The sequence below is a fragment of the Pongo abelii genome, chromosome 21, assembly GCF_028885655.2.
Source record: "Pongo abelii isolate AG06213 chromosome 21, NHGRI_mPonAbe1-v2.0_pri, whole genome shotgun sequence".
In the NCBI taxonomy this organism is placed as follows: Eukaryota; Metazoa; Chordata; class Mammalia; order Primates; family Hominidae; genus Pongo; species Pongo abelii.
In genome coordinates, this window is record NC_072006.2 from 52,809,637 (window position 1) to 52,831,122 (window position 21,486).

The window sequence follows — 21,486 nt, forward strand, 5'->3', positions numbered from 1 at the left end:
AAGGGTAGAGTCTGAGTCACAGCCAATCCCATCCTTCTAGATGGCTGCTGTAGGACCTAATGGATAAACTTCCTCCTAGCCCTGCCTCCACAGGGAAGTCCCTTCAACTGAAGCCATGGAAGCTAGGGACTCACTTAAGAGCCCCTAAAGTGAGAGATTAAGAGCATAGACCCTGAAGCCAGGCTGCCTAGGTTCAAATCTCAGCTCTGCCACCCACTAGCTGAGTGACTCTGGGCTAGTTAATTAACCTCTCTGTGCCAATTTCCACATCTACAGAATAAGGATAATGACAGTGCCCATCTCATAGGGCTATTGTGAGGATTGAAATAGCTAATGCATTTAGCACAGTGCCTGGCACACAGTACACATGATCTGCTGTTCCTATTTGGGTGGAAAGTCCAGCAAGTTGCAAAGATTGCTAAAAAGCAATGAGAGTATACCAGGGTGTCTAAACTGACAAGCAAAGGGTGTGATTAAAAGACAAGCCAGGTTGGCAGCAGAACATTCGCTTTCTTTGGCCTGGGCCACAGACAAGGAATTGAAAGGTAGCCTGGCAACGCTTCGAGAAAAATCAGTCACCCCTGTTGCCTGCCTGCCCTCGCCCATCCCATTTAACCTGCACTCTCCCGCCTCCTACCCTACCCCTAAAGGGATCCTGGAGCCTCCTGTTGCACAGGCCGGGCTGTGACATCCACAACACATCCCAGCCCATCTGCCCAGACACAGCCCCGTGAAGAGAAGGCCGAATGCAGAGCCAGGGCTGTGTTGACCGCAGAAGGGATGGAAGAAAATAGATGGGTGGGGTCTGCACAGTGGGGGTTGGTGCGTCATGCGGGTCTCACATGTGGCTTCCCTCCAACAAGCCCCCTGCACTCCCCGCCAGATGTAAGGAGGGAGGGGTGAAAGTGGGGTTTCCGCCAGAGGCAGCAGAGCTGGGGAGGGGCCCAGGCTGCAGGGACCTGTGTATGGGGCATGAGATGTCACCGGGGGCTTCCTACATGAGACGCAGTGAGTCATCAGGGTGCAGGGTGGAGGCTCTGAAGGAAGAGCCCAGGGGAATATGGGAAAGAAGTGACATGAGAATCCATCAACCACCACCCCAGTCCTTCCCTCCTCTGTTCAGGAGCAGGGCCGGGGCCCAGGAGACAGGGTGAGCTTTCTGCAGGAGAGACACCCGCCCTGAGAGGAACCTGGGCTGTCATAGCTGCACAGACACTGCAAGCCAGGAGCAGTGACCACACCCATGGAGCAGGGGCATCAGAAGCGGGCAGAAACAGAGGCTTGTCACCCGAGGGCTGTGAGCATGTGTTTGCAGTGACCATGACAGAGACACCTTCTCGTCAGCGGGGGTTCCTTCTGCAGGTCTCCACGGACAGTGAGTCTGAGGGGCAGGAACGGTGGGGGGCTGTCACGGGTGCCACATCAGGATGTCCCCGGCTGCCCTGAGCAGCAGGCAGTCCCCTTGAAGATTCCACATCATCAGCCTCTGGCCCGAGGGCTTCCCAGCGCCTCCTTTTCTCTGTTTTGTGTGACTTGGGCAGGCACTGGCATCTACATCTGTGCACTCTTGGCCCCTGGTGGGTGTGACCTGGGCCCTCCCATCAGACACACTTCAATCTCATCCCACACAGCCCAGGGCCAGGCCTTGGCACCTCATGCACAGACTCAAACAACACACCTGGGATCCGGGCACTGAGACTGCACGTGGCCTCATCCCAGTGTCTCAGAGGGAAATGAGGCTTGAATTTCTCCTAGGACACTGGACACCCCGCATCTCACGGCGCTGCATAAGAGGATGCTTGGCGCTGCATCCTCCCTGCAATAACCATCATTTAATAAGGCCAGAAGAAGTGGAGAAGGCGAGGCTGATGGGGCCGCCATGTGTTCAAAAGCAGCCCCCACCCACGCACAAGCTGCCCTCAGAGGCGTCCAGGCAGCTCCAACCAGCAGATAACGGGTGCCTAGAATGTGCAGAGCCAGCCCAGATCGCAGCCTGGATCTCAATTTGCAAGAAAGAACTTGCCAGGTTGAGCAGCTGCCACGAGTCCGGATGGCTTGGCATTTTCTCCTGGAGGCTGTTCTGAGAGCCAGACCAGGGGCGGGGGCTCCCCTTGGCCACTATGGGTCCCCGCAGTCTGCACCGAGCTTAGAGTCACCAGGCTGATTTCACGGACGTTTACGGAGCCTGCAGGAGACCATAGCTTAGCGTGTCCCCTGCTAATTAAAGGACAGCGGCCAGTTGTTCCCCGTTAGAGATTACAAAGGATGAATGCTTTGGACCCAGGGAGCGGATGGGAGCATATCAGATGCCAAAACCTGGTGCCTGCCACCTGGCATTCTTTGGAAGTGACCCTTTGAGGAGCATTGGCCATTATTGGGGAGATGGGTATTGGGGAGCCTCCCTCTCAGCTCTGGGGGATCAACTCTGCCCACATAGGGCAGGAGGACGATGTCCTGAAACTATGCCTGTCCTTGCCCAAGGAGGGTTGGGGGCTTTGCAGGGGGGTATGTGAATGCCCGCAGGCCTGGGGGTCAGGGGACCCATGCAGGGCTGGAAGAGGGGGTCTCGGCCACAGGACAGCCCTGCTTCAGCCAGTGAAGCCATGTGTGGAAATACGGCTCAGCATTGCTCAACCTTCCAGCAGCCAGGACACCCTGGGTTTGAGTCCCTGCTACAGATAAAAGAACCGAATCCGACCATTTGTCTCCAGCCATTCTCAGCCTCTGCCTCTCTCCCCAGACCCTCCACCTGCCATATTCAGGGAAGGCAGAGCCCAGAACCTGTCGTGTGGGGCCTTGGGCTTTCCACGGCCTAATCAGTGCTAGTCTCTGGGGAGCACTTTGGAGGACACATTCAGATTCTCTCGAATGCCTCATACCCGGACTGCAATGCCCCATTCCACCAGCAATTTCAGGACCGTGTGGGAAATTTCATCAAATTTGCAAGTGTGTTGTTTCTCCTTTTACCCCCATTCTATCTGTGAGATGCTCTAGAATTCACCAGATGTAATATATCTTTGGGATGAATATTCTATGTTAAGCCTTTTGAAAGCAATCAACAACTGTAATCCAATTGCTATTGGCTGTATCTTTCACGCTCTTTTGTTCCAAACCTCATCCTACCTGTGCCAAGCTCACAACATATACACACACACACACACACACACACACACACACACCACAAGAGACGCCAATTTTGTGCCTCGCTGCCTCACATAACATGGGAGCATTGAGTAGTGAACAGCTGATCTGCATGAACTAACGTGGGAGGTCGTGTAGGCCCTGAAGCTTTCACACTTACAAACCGGTGTTGGGCTGGGTTGTTATGGAGATCAGGTGGAGGGACACCAGGGCTCCCCCCAGGACTCCGGGCCTCCTCTGATGAACAGGTCACATGGGGATCTGGGGGAGGCACAGGCACGAACTGCATATTAAATACACCTGACTCACTGTGTCTGTGAGTGCGTGGGAGTGTGTGGGTGTGGGGGAGTGCATGTAGGAGTGAGCATGTGTGAGAGTCTACATATGTCTATATGTGTTAGTGTGTGCATGAGTGTGTCTGTGTATGTATGTGTGCATGTGTGTGTGGGCATGTGTTTGTACACATGTGCATGTGTGTATATGTATGATGAGCACATGGATGCATGAGTGTGTGTGGGCATGTGTATCTGTGTGTGCATATGTGTAAGCATGTTATTTTGCATGCACAGGTGTCCAGGTCCCACATGGGATGAAAATTGAATGGCTCTAAAGATCTACTGGACACATTTCGGATCCTAACAGAGCTCTTAAGCTCGAAAAGGTCACTGAGTGGACAATGAGTGTTTCTGAGTCCAGGTGGCACTGACTCAGCAATGCAGGAAAGCAGCTCCTGGAGTTCCAGGAATGACTCCCGCTTTCTCTCCCTCCCAGTACAGACCCCTCCCCACGTCCCTTCCTCTCCCCATCTCTGTTTGCCTTCCAAGCCTCTCCCTTTCCCAGTCTCATTTCTTGCACATTCATCACTTCTTTGTCCTGCAGTTCATTTCCCCTCCACCCCTCAGCATGGACTGTGGGATGAAAGAGCCACAGCCTTATCCCTGACGTAACCAAAACTCTTGGCACCAGCTTAGACCTCTTTCACAGTCTTATAAACGGGTCTCAAATCAGGGAAATTTAAGGTTCTGAGGAAAATGATCACTACCAGGTGATTCCCTTTTGTGTTACCATAAGGCGGTGAGACAGAGATTCTCTAATGTTTTTAGTGCAACCCACCGTAAGAAACACATTGCAAACTGCCACCCAGCACACACACGCACATCCATTTATACAGAAACGCAATATGTTTCCCCAAACGACACTCACCCTCGCTGCACACAATGCGCTCTGATGCCTCCTGACCTAGTCTATTCTGGTCTATTGCAGATTTTCAACCCCGGGCTTGACCCTCTAAATTGATTTCAAGACCCACTAATGCATCACAGCCTGTGATTTGATAAACTCCATGCTAAGACACATCCCGTTGTGAGGTGTTCGACCCAGAGGCCATTTATCCTGCAGTGAGCGGGGGCAGGATTCACCCTGAGGCGCGCCTCCTCCTTCTCAGTCGGGCAGGGAGGAGGGGGCTCTGTGCCATGGGACCCGCAGAGGTCCTGGTCTCAGAGTTCGTGCCCTGTAGCTGCTGTGTGTCCAGCAGCTGGCAGGGCGGGAGGGTTGGGGGTGGGGGTGTCACTCCCACAGACACACGGCACTTGCAGAACCCTGGCCTGAAGCCGCTTAGGCCTGTGGCCTCTTGAGCCCACCTGGGAGGAGGCCCTGGGGGACAGCTGTGGGGAACAGGGACTCCCAATGCACAGAAGAGGCCATGAGCTGGGCAAGCTGCTCCTTCCCATAACATCAGACCCTTCTTCTGACCCACCTAGGACCAGCTCCTGGGAGTTTGCAGACAATCCTGGGCCCAAAGCAGGCAGATGCGGCTGTTGGTAGCACTAATATGGGTTGTGAATATCATCCTGTGGTTATTACTTTACTTACGTCACCTGCCAGTACACTCGATCCTGCACGTGTCCCCTCACTTCACGCTCACGGGGTTTGCATGATGGGACGACGCTCGCAGCAGGTGATGAGGGTGATAAATGGCACCGGACATTCCTGGAGCACCTGTTGGCGCCCAGGGCGGGGCTTAGTGCTCCATTTGAGTCTGTAGTCTTTACTCTGCAATAGCAGCTATGTGACCCCCGGTAAGTGGTTTAACCTTTCTGTGCCTCTTCTTTCTCAACTCTAAAGGAGGATAATAAAGTCCCTGCCCCCAAGCAATCAAAGATGTGTAAGAAGGGCCTGGCACATGGCAGGCAGGCAGTATACATGGTTGGGATTAACCCCACCATACAGATGAGGAAACTGAGGCTCAGAGGCACTGGCCTGGCAGGAAGTGGGACCTGCACCCAGGCTGGTCTGACGCTGAGCTCTTTGACCTCCCTCCCTTACGGCTGCCTTCAGAAGGGACAGAGCAGAGGGCCACCCCCTCGCACACACACAGGGGCTGACCATCCAAGGACCCCAATCACCTGGCTGAGAGCATCCCTGTTCCCACGGGGACACTGACCGCTCCGAGTGCCCGGCATTCAGGCCTCGAGCCACCCACTCCGCACAGCACGGGGCCTCCTTGGAACGCGTCCCTTCCCAGAGGCTGTTTCTCTGCGGGATGGCGCTGCTGCTGTGGGAGGACCCCTCCTCCCTCCTTCATGACTACCTGCCCTCACCTGGCTCGTCTCTTGGTAGACGCTGTCCCATGCATCTCTGTCATTTGCATGCCACCGTGGTGACAGTCTTCCTGGCCGCGGGTGTGACAGGGCCTTTTAGTTTCTGACACATTCACAGCGCGGTTTCACCTGATGTCACTTACAAAGGCAGGTTTCCCTTCCCAGCCTCACCTGCGGGTGGTCTCAGTGGAGTTCAAGAGGCTGTGGGCTGGGAGGAGGGGCAGCAAAGAACCCCAGCCCACCCCAAGCCGGAGGTGGCAGGGTCCATCCGGCCATCTGGAGACAGCCGAGGCCCTTGGCCACTGCAGTTCTCCCCACTGAGCCTGGGCCTCCACCCCCACTCCACACTGGAACAGATGCTGGAGGGGCAAACCCCAAATATCCTCCCTAACCAGAAACAAATACCGAAATCCACCAGATCCCAGCCCGGCCTGGCCAGATAGTCTGACTTTCCAACGAAGTCGAAAATACAGATTTTTATAATTAAAATGCAAATGTTGGCAACTAGTTCAAATTAATTTTTTTTTTTTTTTTTTTTTTTTTTTTTTTTTTTTGCATGGAGGGCTTTCTGGTGAAAACCTGACCCCACCTGAGAGCAGGCCCCAGGGGGATGGTTGTGGGAGATGGGAACCCCCCTACCAAGTGCAAAGAACAGGCCACGAGCTGGGCACAGATGCCTCTTCCCGAGCCCACCTGGGATTGAAGACTGGAAAACGTGCTAGACAAATTCTGAAGAGCTGTAACACCTTACATTACTTTAAAAGTCCCCAGGTTGAGTTAATCCCAGAGCCTTTACAGCTTTTTCCTTCTGATTGGTGAGGCCTCAGCTCAAATGTCACCTCCTCAGAGAGGACCTCCCCCATGGACCTATTTAAGTAGCCCCCACCAGAGTCACAGTCAGTGACATGCACCCTTCATTTCCCTCTTGGCGCTGACCCCTACCTGCAAGTGCCTCGTCATTTGCGGTTGGCATCTGCACTGTCCGTCTCCACCAGCACTTAGGCTCCGTGAGGACAGAGGCACATTGCCTCATACCCTGGTGAATCCCAAATCCCCGCCCTGAGCTCAGTGCCTGGCACAGAACAGACACAGGCAATGAGTGCTGCTGAAAGTTCCCCATGGAGCCAGTGGTGATCTGTCCAGGCTCTACAGCCCTCCCACTAAACGTGTTCAGAGACGGGGACACTGGGGCCATCCTCCTTGCTCCATTCCTGGTGAAAAGTCCTCAGACCCATAAGATGGGCTTGTCAATATCACCTTCTCAGGTGAGCCTCATACATAAGCGGGTTCAGTGGGTTAACCAAGCCTACGTCTTTAACCCACGTGATAACCACAGTACCAGGGTTCTGCCATCAAATCTTTTCTATCCTCAGTCCTGCCTTGGGAATTCAGACTCACCCAGAATTCAGAGTTCTGAAAGGTTTGGTTTTAAAGCAAGATCAAATGATTACATTTGTGATCTGAAATCATTTGTTTGCTTCATACCAAACCAAATGTCCTTCAAAATTATTTTCTTTAAATTATTCCCAGAATGGGGAGAAATGTTAATTGTTTCCAATGAAAAAAGTGCCCCTTTCATCAAAGCCATGAGCTTTATCTGCTGTTTTTGAATATAATGCTGGCTTGGAGAAAGTGATTGTAAATAGCAGGACTTCTTTGTGTATTTTATCCTTTCAAATGTGCTAAATGGAATAAAGGAGTGAGAAGTTAAAAATCCTCTCTTGTAAATGTTTGGAAATTGCACTAGAGTTATTTCTTGCTCTTTGAGGAGAGAGGTCACCCTGCAAACGCACAGTCACACCTGTTCGGCTCCCCCGGGTTCTGAATGTCACTAGGCCCCCACTTCCCCCCCACCTTGGCAGGTCAGACTCTGTGAAGGACACTCACTCTCTGTGCAACCTCACACCAGGTACAGGGACCAGGGGAAAGAGGCATGTCTGGCTTGTGGGACGGTCTGCAAGGCCACTTTTCTGGCAGGGAAGTGACAGCTGCAAAGGAATCTCTCATTTCTCCCAGCTCCAGTCGGTTTCAACAAGAGGTGGGGTTTTCTTTCCTCTCAACTATTATACTATTTTTTTCTAATAATCAAAGTCATAACTCATTTCAAAGGTTTTTAAAAATAGAAGAAAACAAGCTTTTAAATCATGCATGATTCCAACACCAAAGATAAGCAGCATTCACATTTTGCTATGCAGTGCTCCTGTTAGACATACACACACATATTATCAAACTTACACACTTACGCATTTTTTTCTTCATTAAAATAGAATAAAGCTTTATGGGCCAGGCGCAGTGGCTCATGCCTGTAATGCTGGCACTTTGGGAGTCCGATATGGGTGGATCACTGAAGGTTGGAAGTTTGAGATCAGCTTGGCCAACATGGTGAAACCCCATCTCAACTAAAAATACAAAAATTAGCTGGGTGTGGTGCATGCACCTGTAATCTCAGCTACTTGGGAGGCTGAGGCAGGAGAATTGTTTGAACCCAGGAGGTGGAGGTTGCAGTGGGCCAAGATCTCACCATTGCACTCCAGCCTGGGCAACAGAGTGAGACTGTCTAAAAAAAAAAAAAAAAAAAAAAAAGCTTTGTTTACACTAAACAATATTTTGTGTCCATATTTACACATAGATAACAACAGATCACTATCATTTTTGGTATAGGCATATGTAGATATAAGTATTACATGAATTTCCTACTTTTTATCCAGTTACGGTTATATCACCTATCAGTGATGTAACTTCAGCCAAGACAGAAGTTTATCTCACAAAAAGCAAAACTGGGCCAGGCGCAGTGGCTCATGCCTGTAATCCCAGCACTTTGAGAGGCTGAGGCGAGTGGATCACTTAAGGTCATGAGTTCGAGACCAGCCTGGTCAACATGGTGAAACCCTGTCTCTACTAAAAATAAAAAAATTAGTGGAACATGGTGGCACACACCTGTAATCCCATCTACTCGGGAGGCTGAGGCATGAGAATCACTTGAACCCAGGAGGTGGAGGTTGCAATGAGCTGAGATCACACCATTGCACTCCACCCTGGGCAACAGAGCAAGACTCTGTCTCAAAAAACAAAAGTAAAAACAAAACTGCAGGTTGTCAGTCTAGGGTGGCGTAAGGGACTTTCATTTCCTTCCAGAGGACATTCTGCTATCCGCAGGGTAGAAGCCTAATCCTCAAGGTTCAAGGTGACAAGAATAGCTCCAACCATCATGTGCTTATTCTAGGAAGCAGGTCAAAGGATGGAACAACTAAGAAATGACACTAAAGACATGTGTTAGTCCATCTGCGTTGCTATAAAGGAATACCTGAGGCTGGTTATTTATAGAAGAGAGGTTTAAGTGGCTTACAGTTCTGCAGGCTGTACAGGTATGGCACCAGCATCTGCTCCTGCGGAGGCCTCAGGAAGTTTCCAATCATGGCGGAAGGTGAAAGGGAAGCAGGTACATCACATGGCGAGAGAAAGAGCAAGAGAGGGAGGAGGATGTGCCAGACCCTTTAAACAACCAGATCTCCCATAAACTCAGAGCAAGAACTGTCATTGCCATTGGGACGGTACCAAGCCATTGTGAGAGGGATCTGCCCACATCACCAAAACACCTCCTACCAGGCCCCACCTCCAACATCAGGGATCACATTTCAACATGAGATTTGGAGGGGACCAACATCCAAACCATATCAAGACAGAAGTTACAGAAGGGGGTTTCCAAAAATACCACCCAACACTTTTATTACCTCCCATTGGCCAGAACCTGGTCACATGGCCACAACTCACTGCAAGGAAGCCTGGGAAAATGTAACATGTGCCCACCCACTAGGAGAGGGGAGCACTGGTGCCAGGGTGCGGGACCACCAGCGGGCATTTATGCTTCCTACTTCTTTCTTCTTATAAAAATCCTTTATATTCATCTTTGCATATTTTTCTGACTGTTACCTAGGCACAAATGCCTATAAATGAAATTCGAGCCCAAAAGTAATGCACTTTCATTGGCCAGTTGCCAAATTGCCCTGTAGAAAGCTTGTAACAATGAACTCACCCAAGAGGTGGGGTTCTATTTTTTGAGATGTTTCTCCACCCCACATTGCCTTTTAATCCCACACCCTTTGGCCTTTATTAGGCTTACACATCTCTTCAGAATCCCTGCTTCCTACATCATAATCTTGGGACTTAATACATGTTCTTCATTCAGGTTATTATTAATATCAGATTTATCTAACTATGCGTGAACCCAGCCACAGCCTTAGGGAAAGAGATGTATCTTTCAGCGCTGAAGAGAATAAAAATTAATAATCCTCAGAGACTTTGAAACTGAAGTGGGCAGGGAAGGGTGGAAAGAACAGATCTCATTCTATGAAGAGCATGGAGGGATTTTCACAGAGCATGTAGTGCTGAGTACAGCAGACCAGGCACCCGGGGACACCCAGAGAGCAGCCTTTCCTCAACAGAAGAGGAGTGAGCACGGCACAGAGCTGCAGAAAGGGAATCTTGGACAGGGGTAACAGTAGATGCAAAGGCCCCATGGCAGGCACCAACTTGTCCAGGTTTGCCCAGAACTTTCCCAGTTTTAACACTAGAAATCCCATGTCCCAGGAAACTTCTGAGTCTCAGCCAAGCTGGGATGATTTGCCTGGAACTGCCCCTGTTATAAAACTGAAAGGTCTATGCCCCATGACCCCCGTCAGTCCTGAGCAAGCTGAGGCAGTGGGTCACCCTAGACTGGAGCAACATGCATGACGATGGGAAGAGCCAGTGGCTCTCTTTCATGTCCTCTCTCCCCTTGATCTCAGGAGTCACCCAGGTGGGCACTGGCATCCAGGATGAAAACGTCCCAGCATCTCTTGCAGCAAGCAGTGGCCACGTGACCAGGCAGTGATCAATGCACATGAGGCCAGTGCACAGCAACTGCCTTTAGAGGAAGGAAGATTAGTGTCCTGTTGTTCTCTTCTCCCCTCTCTGCTGGCTGGCAGTAGATAGGATGGACACTGTGGGGGAAGCTACACTCTAAGGAAGTCAGAGCAGCAAGATAGAAGTAGCCTAAGACCCTGAAAAATGCACAGAGAAGAATCACCCAACTGGCTTGAACTTTCATGTGAAAGGAATGAACCTCTGTCTTAGTAAAGCCACCATGATTCAGGGTCCTTCTCACATTCACTGAGGCTGTAACTTAATTGTTAGAAAGAACAGGAGCGGGAGGGGGGAGATGGAGTCGGAGAAGCAGGCAGAGGTCAGATCACATCCGGCCTGTAGGCCAAGGCGGAGGAAGAAACAGGCGACATAGGACTCAAGGACCACACCTGCTCCCAGGCGAAAGGAGTTTGCTGTGGGTGCCCCTCCCTGTCTGTGCGTCCGGTGTGTGGATATTCTTTATACCTTGCCCATATTGTACAAATACTTTTTTCTATTCAATATTTAGAAGACATTGCATTAAATAGCAAGATGGCAGATGAACATCAGGAAGGAACATTAGGAACATCCACGGTGTTCCATCCAGGAACCTTCACCGTGGAAACCCTTGTGCTCATGGGCGTGGTCTCAAGACACAGTCAGCTGTTGGGGATCAGAGGCCACACTCATCGTAGCAGAGAGGCAGGACCAACTGGGAGAGGGTCCTTCTGTGACACCTACTGCATCACCAGGCTGTGTGAAGTGACTCAGCTGCCAGAACTCACACATCATTCTACACCAAAACCTCACGGGAAAAATGGTAAGTTTGAAGTTTTTCCATTAATAGCAACTCTCAGATTAATCTCTGTCCTCCATCGCTTCTCCATGAAACAACTTTTTAATAGTTTGCTTGGGTCTATTTTTCAATTTATGTTTTATTTTACTAACTGATTGAAAGATATATATTGTGTGTGTGTGATTTTGTCTCTGTCAGCCAGGATAATCATGGTTTAATACCTATTATTTTTATTACCAACAACATTTAGTTTTTTTAAGCTTTTCAATTCCTAAGGGTATTAATCAGGATCTTTCTCTCTTGTGAGGCAGAAAACAAATCCAAACTGTGTAAGAGGAAAAAGAATGCACTCATCACTAGCACTGAGAAGTTCCCAAGCTTAGCTTGCTTGGGGTACAGCTACATCTACCATTTCCAGGGTCATCCTGTAACTCTCTCTCTCTACTTCCCCAACTTTGGTTCCATGTTTAGCTCCACGACCCTCAGACTTAAACAGTAGCACTGGCTCCTGCCGAGATCTCCAGCTCCCTGACCCTCAAACTCCAACTCCAACACCAGCTCTGCTCCCGGTCTCCAGCTCCACAATCCTCAAACTACAACAGCAGAACCAGCTCCCCTGTGGATCTCCAGCTCAACGACTCTCAGACTTGGGAGGCAGCACCAGCCCCCACCAAGCCTCCAGCTCCATAACCCTCAAGCTAGAACAGCAACACCGGCTACTCCCTGGGTCTCCAGTTCCCTCAAACTTCAACTATAGCACTGGCTCTTCCCCGGGGCCACCAGCTCCACGACCCTCAACTTACACGGTGGTAGCACCAGCACCTCCCTAAGTCTCCAGCTACACGACCGTCAAACTTGAACTGCAACACCAGCTCCTCTTCGGCTTCCAGCTCCACAATCCTCCAACAACAACAGCAACACTGGCTCCTCCTTGAATCTCCAGCTCAACAACCCTCAGACTTGAGAGGCAGCACCGGCACCTCCCCAAGGCTCCAGCTCCACGACCCTCAGATTTGAACAGCGGTAGCACCAGCTCCTGTCCAGGTCTCCAGCTTCACGATCCTTAAAGTAGAACAGCAACACCGCCGCCTCCCTGGGTTTCCAGCTCCACGACCCTAAGACTTGAATGAAACAACTGGGTTCCCCCAGGGCTCCAACTCCAAGACCCACAGATTGAAACGGCAGCACCAGCTCTTCCTTGGATCTCCAGCTCCACGGCCTTCAAACTAGATCAGCAGCACCGGCTCCTCTCTGGGTCTCCAGCTCCACAATCCTCAGACATGAACAGCAACACAGGTTCCTCCCTGGGTCTCCAGCTCAACAACTCTCAGACTTGAAAGGCAGCACCAGCTCCTCAGAAAGTTTCTGGCTCCAAGCCAGTGCTGCTGTGCTAGTTTGAAGGTCATGGAGCTAGAGACCCGGGGAGGAGCCATTTGAACAGCACCACTGGCCCCTCCCCAGGTCTCAGGCTCCACGACCCTCAGACTTAAAAAGCCATAGTACTGGCTTCTCCCTGGGTCTCCAGCTCTACAACCCTCAGACATGAACAGCAGCAGCACCGTCTCCTCCCCCTGTCTCCAGTTCCACGAACCTCAAACTACAACAGCAGTACCGGCCTCTCCCCAGGTCTCCAGATCCACAACCCTCAAAGTAGAAAAGCAGCCCTGGCTCCTCCCCGAGTCTCCAGCTCCTCAAGTCTGAGGGTTGTAGAGCTGGAGACCCAGGGAGGAATCAGTGCTGCTGTTCCAGTTTGAGGGTTGTGGATCTGGAGACCCAGGGTGGAGCCGGTGCTGCTGTTCTAGTGTGAGGGTCACGGAGCTGGAAGACCCGGGGAGGAGCTGCTGCTGCTGTCCCAGTTTGAAGGTCATGGAGCTGGAGACCCCGGGAGGAGCCATTTAAACAGCAGCACTGGCCCCTCCCCAGGTCTCAGGCTCCATGACCCTCAGACTTAAAAAGCTATAGTATGGGCTTCTCCCTGGGTCTCCAGCTCTACAACCCTCAGACATGAACAGCAGCAGCACCAGCTCCTCCCCATCTCCAGTTCCTTGAGCCTCAAACTACAACAGCAGTACCAGCCTCTCCCCAGGTCTCCAGATCCACGACCCTCAGAATAGAATGGCATCACTGGCTCCTCCCTTAGTCTCCAGCTCCCAAACCCTCAAACTTCAACTAACACAGCAGATCCTCCCCACAGTTAAACAGCAGCATGGGCTGTTCCCCAAAGCTCCAGATCCATGACCCTCAGTAGCACTGGCTCCTCCCAAGGTCTCCAGTTCCATGACCCTCAAACTACACAGCAGCACCAGCTCCTCCCCAGGTCTACAGCTCTACCACCCTCACACTAGACACCAAGACTACCTCCTCCCCACTCTCCAGCTACACGACCCTCAGACTTGAACACCAGCAGCATCTCCTCCCTGTAGGTCAAGCCCCATGACCCTCATATATAAACAACAACAACACCAGCTACTGCCTAGGGTTCCAGCTCCAGGAACCACAGATTTAAACTGCAGCACCAGCTCATTCAAGGATCTCCAGCTCCACCACCCTCAGATTAGAACAAGACCTCTCCTTCCTGTGTCGCCAGCTTCCGGAACCTGCAATTATGAAAATATTGCTCCTCCCTGGGTCTGCAGCTCCATGACCCTCAGACTAGAACAAGACCTCTCCTCACTGTGTCGTCAGCTTCCGGACCCTCAAACTAAAACAACATTGCTCCTCTCTGGGACGGCAGCTCCACGACCCTCAAACTAAAACAAGACCTCTCCTCCCTAGGTCTGCAGCTTCCAGTCCCTCAAATAACAACATTGCTCCTCCCTGGATCTGCAGCTCCATGACCCTCAGACTAGAACAAGATCTCTCCTCCCTGTGTCGCCAGCTTCCTGACCCTCGAACTAAAACAACATTGCTGCTCCCAGGTTGTGCATCTCCACAACCCTCAGACTAGAACAAGATCTCTCCTCCCTGGGTCGCCAGCTTCCAGACCCTCGAACTATGACAACATTGCTCCTCCGTGGGTCTGCAGCTCCACGACCCTCAGAATAGAACAAGATCTCTCCTCCCTGTGTTGCCAGGTTCCAGACCCTCGAGCTAAAACAACATTGCTCCTCCCTCGGTCGGCAGCTCCACGACCCTCACAGCAGATCAAGATCTCTCCTCCCTGTGTCGTCAGCTTCCGCAACCTCGAACTATGACAGCATTGCTCCTCCCAGGGTCGGCAGCTCCACGACCCTCAAGCTAAAACAAGACGTCTCCTCCCTAGGTCTGCAGCTTCCAGCCCCTCAAATAACAACATTGCTCCTCCCTGGATCTGCAGCTCCATGACCCTCAGACAAGAACAAGATCTCTCCTCCCTGTGTCGCCAGCTTCCAGACCCTCGAACTATGAAAACATTGCTCCTCCGTGGGTCTGCGGCTCCACGACCCTCAGACTAGAACAAGACCTCTCCTCCCAGTGTCGCCAGCTTCCTGACCCTGCAACTATGACAACATTGCTCCTCCCTGGGTCTGCAGCTCCATGAACCTCAGACTAGAGCAAGACCTCTCTTCCCTGTGTCACCAGCTTCCTGACCCTCGAACTATGAAAACGTTGCTCCTCCCTGGGTCCGCAGCTCCAAGACCCTCAAACTAAAACCAGACCTCTCCTCCCTAGGTCTGCAGCTTCCAGTCCCTCAAATAACAACATTGCTCCTCCCTGCATCTGCAGCTCCATGACCCTCAGACTAGAACAAGATCTCTCCTCCCTGTGTCACCAGCTTCCTGACCCTCGAACTATGACATCATTGCTCCTCCCTGGGTCGGCAGCTCCACGACCCTCAAACTAAAACAAGACCTCTCCTCCCTAGGTCTGCAGCTTCCAGTCCCTCAAATAACAACACTGCTCCTCCCTGGATCTGCAGCTCCAGGACCCTCAGACAAGAACAGGATCTCTCCTCCCTCTGTCCCCAGCTTCCTGACCCTCGAACTAAAACAACATTGCTCCTCCCTGGTTGTGCATCTCCACAACCCTCAGACTAGAACAAGATCTCTCTACCCTGTGTCGCCAGCTTCCCGACCCTCGAACTATGACAACATTGCTCCTCCGTGGGTCTGCAGCTCCACGACCCTAAGACTAGAACAAGATCTCTCCTCCCTGTGTCGCCAGTTTCCGGACCCTTGAACAAAAACAACATTGCTCCTCCCTCGTTCGGCAGCTCCACGAACCTCAAACCAGATCAAGATCTCTCCTCCCTGTGTTGGCAGCTTCCGGACCCTCGAACTAAAACAACATTGCTCCTCCCTGGGTCGGGAGCTCCACGACCCTCAAACCAGATCAAGATCTCTCCTCCGTGTGTCGTGAGCTTCCACACCCTCGAACTATGACAACATTGCTCCTCCCTGGGTCGGCAGCTCCACGACCCTCAAACTAAAACAAGACCTCTCCTCCCTAGGTCTGCAGCTTCCAGTTCCTAAAATAACAACATTGCTCCTCCCTGGATCTGCAGCTCCACGACCCTCAGACTAGAACAGGATCTCTCCTCCCTGTGTCGCCAGCTTCCTGACCCTCGAACTAAAACAACATTGCTCCTGCCTGGTTGTGCATCTCCACAACCCTCAGACTAGAACAAGATATCTCCTCCCTGTGTCGCCAGCTTCCAGACCCTCGATATATGACAACATTGCTCCTCCGTGGGTCTGCAGCTCCGCGACCCTCAGACTAGAACAAGACCACTCCTCCCTGTGTCGCCAGCTTCCCGATCCTCGAACTATGACAACATTGCTCCTCCCTGGGTTGGCAGCTCCACGACCCTCAAACTAAAACAAGACCTCTCCTCCCTAGGTCTGCAGCTTCCAGTCCCTCAAATAACAACATTGCTCCTCCCTGGATCTGCAGCTCCACGACCCTCAGACTAGAACAAGAACTCTCCTCCCTGTGTCGCCAGCTTCCAGACCCTGCAACTATGAAAACATTGCTCCTCCGTGGGTCTGCAGCTCCACAACCCTCAGACTAGAACAAGACTTCTCCTCCCTGTGTCGCCAGCTTCCAGACCCTCGAACTAAAACAACATTGTTCCTCCCTCGGTCGGCAGCTCCACGAGCCTCAAACCAGATCAAGATCTCTCCTCCCTGTGTTGGCAGCTTCCGGACCCTCGAACTAAAATAACATTGCTCCTCCCTGGGTCAGGAGCTCCACGACCCTCAAACCAGATCAAGATCACTCCTCCGTGTGTCGTCAGCTTCCCGACCCTCGAACTATGTCAGCATTGCTCCTCCCTGAGTCGGCAGCTCCACGACCCTCAAACTAAAACAAGACCTCTCCTCCCTAGGTCTGCAGCTTCCAGTCCCTGAAATAACAACATTGCTCCTCCCTGGATCTGCAGCTCCACGACCCTCAGACTAGAACAAGATCTCTCCTCCCAGTGTCGCCAGCTTCCAGACCCTCGAACTATGACAACATTGCTCCTCCGTGGGTCTGCAGCTCCACGAACCTCAGACTACAACAAGAACTCTCCTCTCTGTGTCGCCAGCTTCCAGACCCTGCAACTATGAAAACATTGCTCCTCCATGGGTCTGCAGCTCCACGACCCTCAGACTAGAACAAGACCTCTCCTCCCTGTGTCGCCAGCTTCCTGACCCTCGAACTATTGAAAACATTGCTCCTCCCTGGGTCCGCAGCTCCAAGACCCTCAAACTAAAACAAGACCTCTCCTCCCTAGGTCTGCAGCTTCCAGCCCCTCAAATAACAACAGTGCTCCTCCCTGGGTCAGCAGCTCCATGACCCTCAATCTAAAACAAGACCTCTCCTCCCTAGGTCTGCAGCTTCCAGTCCCTGAAATAACAACATTGCTCCTCCCTGGATCTGCAGCTCCACGACCCTCAGACTAGAACAAGATCTCTCCTGCCTGTGTCGCCAGCTTCCTGACCCTCGAACTAAAACAACATTGCTCCTCCCTGGTTGTGCATCTCCAGGACCCTCAGACTAGAACAAGATCTCTCCTCCCTGGGTCGCCAGCTTCCCGACCCTCGAACTATGACAACATTGCTCCTCCGTGGGTCTGCAGCTCCACGACCCTCAGACTAGAGCAAGATCTCTCCTCCCTGTGTCGCCAGCTTCCGGACCCTCAAACTAAAACAACATTGCTCCTCCCTGGGTCGGGAGCTCCACAACCCTCAAACCAGATCAAGATCTCTCCTCTCTGTGTCGTCAGCTTCCGCACCCTCGAACTATGACAGCATTGCTCCTCCCTGGGTCGGCAGCTCCACGACCCTCAAGCTAAAACAAGACGTCTCCTCCCTAGGTCTGCAGCTTCCAGCCCCTCAAATAACAACATTGCTCCTCCCTGGATCTGCAGCTCCACGACCCTCAGACTAGAACAAGACCTGTCCTCCCTGTGTCGCCAGCTTCCCGACACTCGAACTATGAAAACATTGCTCCTCCCTGGGTCGGCAGCTCCACGACCCTCAAACTAAAACAAGACCTCTCCTCCCTAGGTCTGCAGCTTCCAGTCCCTCAAATAACAACACTGCTCCTCCCTAGATCTGCAGCTCCACGACCCTCAGACTAGAGCAAGATCTCTCCTCCCTGTGTCGCCAGCTTCCTGATCCTCGAACTAAAAGAACGTTGCTCCTCCCTGGGTCAGCAGCTCCACGACCCTCGGACAAGAACAGGATCTCTCCTCTCTGTGTCGCCAGCTTCCTGACCCTCGAACTAAAACAACATTGCTCCTCCCTGGTTGTGCATCTCCACAAACCACAGACTAGAACAAGACCTCTCCTCCCTGTGTCGCCAGCTTCCGGACGCTCAAACTATGGACAACATTGCTCCTCCGTGGGTCTGCAGCTCCGCGACCCTCAGACTAGAACAAGTCCTGTCCTCCCTGTGTCGCCAGCTTCCCGACCCTCGAACTATGACAACATTGCTCCTCCCTGGGTCGGCAGCTCCACGACCCTCAAACTAAAACAAGACCTCTCCTCCCCAGGTCTGCAGCTTCCAGTCCCTCAAATAACAACACTGCTCCTCCCTGGATCTGCAGCTCCATGACCCTCAGACAAGAACAGGATCTCTCCTCCCTCTGTCGCCAGCTTCCTGACCCTCGAACTAAAACAACATTGCTCCTCCCTGGTTGTGCATCTCCACGACCCTCAGACTAGAACAAGATATCTCCTCCCTGTGTCGCCAGCTTCCAGACCCTCGATATATGACAACATTGCTCCTCCGTGGGTCTGCAGCTCCGCGACCCTCAGACTAGAACAAGACCACTCCTCCCTGTGTCGCCAGCTTCCCGATCCTCGAACTATGACAACATTGCTCCTCCCTGGGTTGGCAGCTCCACGACCCTCAGACTAGAACAACATTGCTCCTCCCTGGGTCTGCAGCTTCCAGTCCCTCAAATAACAACATTGCTCCTCCCTGGATCTGCAGCTCCACGACCCTCAGACAAGAACAAGATCTCTCCTCCCTGTGTCGCCAGCTTCCTGACCCTCGAACTAAAACAACATTGCTCCTCCCTGGGTCGGCAGCTCCACGACCCTCAGACAAGAACAGGATCTCTCCTCCCTGTGTCACCAGCTTCCTGACCCTCGAACTAAAACAACATTGCTCCTCCCTGGGTCGGCAGCTCCACGACCCTCAGACAAGAACAGGATCTCTCCTCCCTGTGTCACCAGCTTCCAGACCCTCGAACTATGACAACATTGCTCCTCCATGGGTCTGCAGCTCCACGACCCTCAGACTAGAACAAGATCTCTCCTCCCTGTGTCGCCAGCTTCCGGACCCTCGAACTAAAACAACAATGCTCCTCCCTCGGTCGGCAGCTCCACGACACTCAAACCAGATCAAGATCTCTCCTCCCTGTGTTGGCAGCTTCCGCACCCTTGAACTAAAACAACATTGCTCCTCCCTGGGTCGGGAGTTCCACGACCCTCAAACCAGATCAAATTCTCTCCTCCGTGTGTCGTCAGCTTCCGCACCCTCTAACTATGACAGCATTGCTCCTCCCTGGGTCGGCAGCTCCACGACCCTCAAGCTAAAACAAGACGTCTCCTCCCTAGGTGTGCAGCTTCCAGCCCCTCAAATAACAACATTGCTCCTCCCTGGGTCAGCAGCTCCACGACCCTCAGACTAGAACAAGACTGCTTCTCCCTGGGTCGCCAGCTTCCTGACCCTCGAACTAAAACAACAATGCTCCTGCCTGGGTCAGCAGCTCCACGACCCTGAAACTAGAACAAGATGTCTCCTCCCTGGGTCGCCAGCTGTCTGACCCTCGAAGTACAGCAACGTTGCTCCTGCCTGGGTCTGCAGCTCCACGACCCTCAAACTAGAACAGCTGCTTCCTGGACTTCCAGCTCAATGACTTTCAGACTTCAAAGGCAGCACTGGCTCCACCCCCAGGCTCCAGCTCCAGCACCCTCAGATCTGAGCAGCGGCAGCACCAGCTCCTTTCTGGGTCTTCTGTTTCACGATCCTTAAATTAGAACAGCAGCACCATCTTCTCCCTGGATCTCCAGCTCCACGAAACTCAAGCTAGAAGAGCAGCACCGGCTCCTCTGGGATCTTCAGCTCCACGACCCTAAGACATCAGTGGCAGCAGCCGCTCCTCCCCTGGGCTCCAGCTCCAGGACCCTCAAACTTGAACAAAAACACCAGCTCCTCCCCAGGCCTCCAGCTCCTTGTCCCTCACAAACAATCCCTTCTTATGAAATGTAGCAGTCAGGAAAACTGTAGAGGAAGTAAATAAATAAATGTTTTCCTTTCAAATTGATGTTTCTTTTCTGTTCACGCAAGTCAGGAAACTTTTCTACTTTCCATCAAGCTTGCAACCTACTTGCATTGAATTGTAAGATGGAAATCCACCATTTGAAATGACCTTTAAAAACTTAGTAATTCTTTTTTTACTATGGTCTTATCTCACAGCTCTAGAAACGATCTTTCACTTTGCCTGTGCAGAAGTCTTGTGAACATTCAAACTATGAATTTACTTGGTTGAGATTCCTAGAGTTCACATTATCCCCAAATGTTCCTGCCCTCCTTAAAATGTTCTAACACGTTCCCCTCACCCGAGCATAAATGCCAGTTTCCATCCACGGCTCACAGTGCCCAGCACGGCCCTGCCTTCTGCCCTGACCTTATGGTCTCCCCTCTGCTGTTACTTTCCTCCCAGACAGGCCTCTGTTGCTTCCTCAAACCACACAGGCTCAGGCCTGACTCCGGGCCTTTGCCCCTGCTGTGCCCTCTGCGTGGAGTGCCTTTCCCCGGCTCCCCATCCTCCTCTCAACCCGCTCAGCTCCAGCCTGCTGGCCGCCCCTCAGGTCCATGAACACACAATGTCCTCCCCCCATAGGCCTTTGCACATGCTGTTCTCTGTGCCTGAAACACTTCCCGCCTCACCATCTGCGTTCACTTTTCTAATTTCCATTCATCCTTGGAGTCTCCGCTGAAATATCGCCCCCCACCTGCCCCACCACTTGGGCTTAACCTTGCTTAGGTTGAAAACCCCCATCTCCTGACTCCAGGAAGCTAGATGCTATCCTGGCACTTTGAAGTTTCCCATTACAGCGTTTTGCACACTCGTAATTATTCTATTAGGTTGGTGCAAAAGTTATCGCAGTTTTTGCCATTACTTTTAAAGAATTGCAGCGCCAGCTCCTTCCTGCTTTTGATTGCCATTACCTTTAATGGCAAAAACCGGGATTACTGCTGCACCAACCTAATAGAATAATTGATGTTTATTCACCCATCATCTGTCTTCCCCTCTAGAAAGTAAGCTCCATGAGAATAGGGACCAAATCTACTCCAATCACTCCACCTTCCTTGCACATTGTCAATAATTATTTACCAACTGACTGATAGAGAAATATCTTCATTGTTGCTGGGATGAGCCACATAACATGACACACCCCTTTGAAAGTCAATGTCATGGACAGTTAGCATTTGCTTTTCACTCCTGCACCCATGGCTTGGCTGGGCTTAGGCTGATCTAGTCTGGGCTTGACTCAGGCTGAGGGTTGGAGCCCTGTGCGCTCCACATGCCTCTCATCCTGCAGCCGGAGCCGAAGTTCCCTGGGGCACGCTCATCTCATGGGAAAAATC

At 52.0% G+C, this 21,486-nt stretch overlaps 1 long non-coding RNA gene across 2 annotated transcripts; it reads left to right on the top strand.

The window, feature by feature from the left end:
• Positions 1-10,972: 10,972 nt before the first annotated feature.
• Positions 10,973-20,154, top strand: LOC112130322 (uncharacterized). Of its 2 annotated transcripts, XR_008516986.2 has the most exons (3): positions 11,151-11,442; positions 11,890-12,714; positions 14,194-20,154. It is a non-coding gene; the product is annotated as an uncharacterized LOC112130322 (long non-coding RNA). The 2 variants fall into 2 exon arrangements; XR_008516985.1 differs by having other exon boundaries at positions 10,973-11,442; positions 11,890-20,154.
• Positions 20,155-21,486: the final 1,332 nt, after the last annotated feature.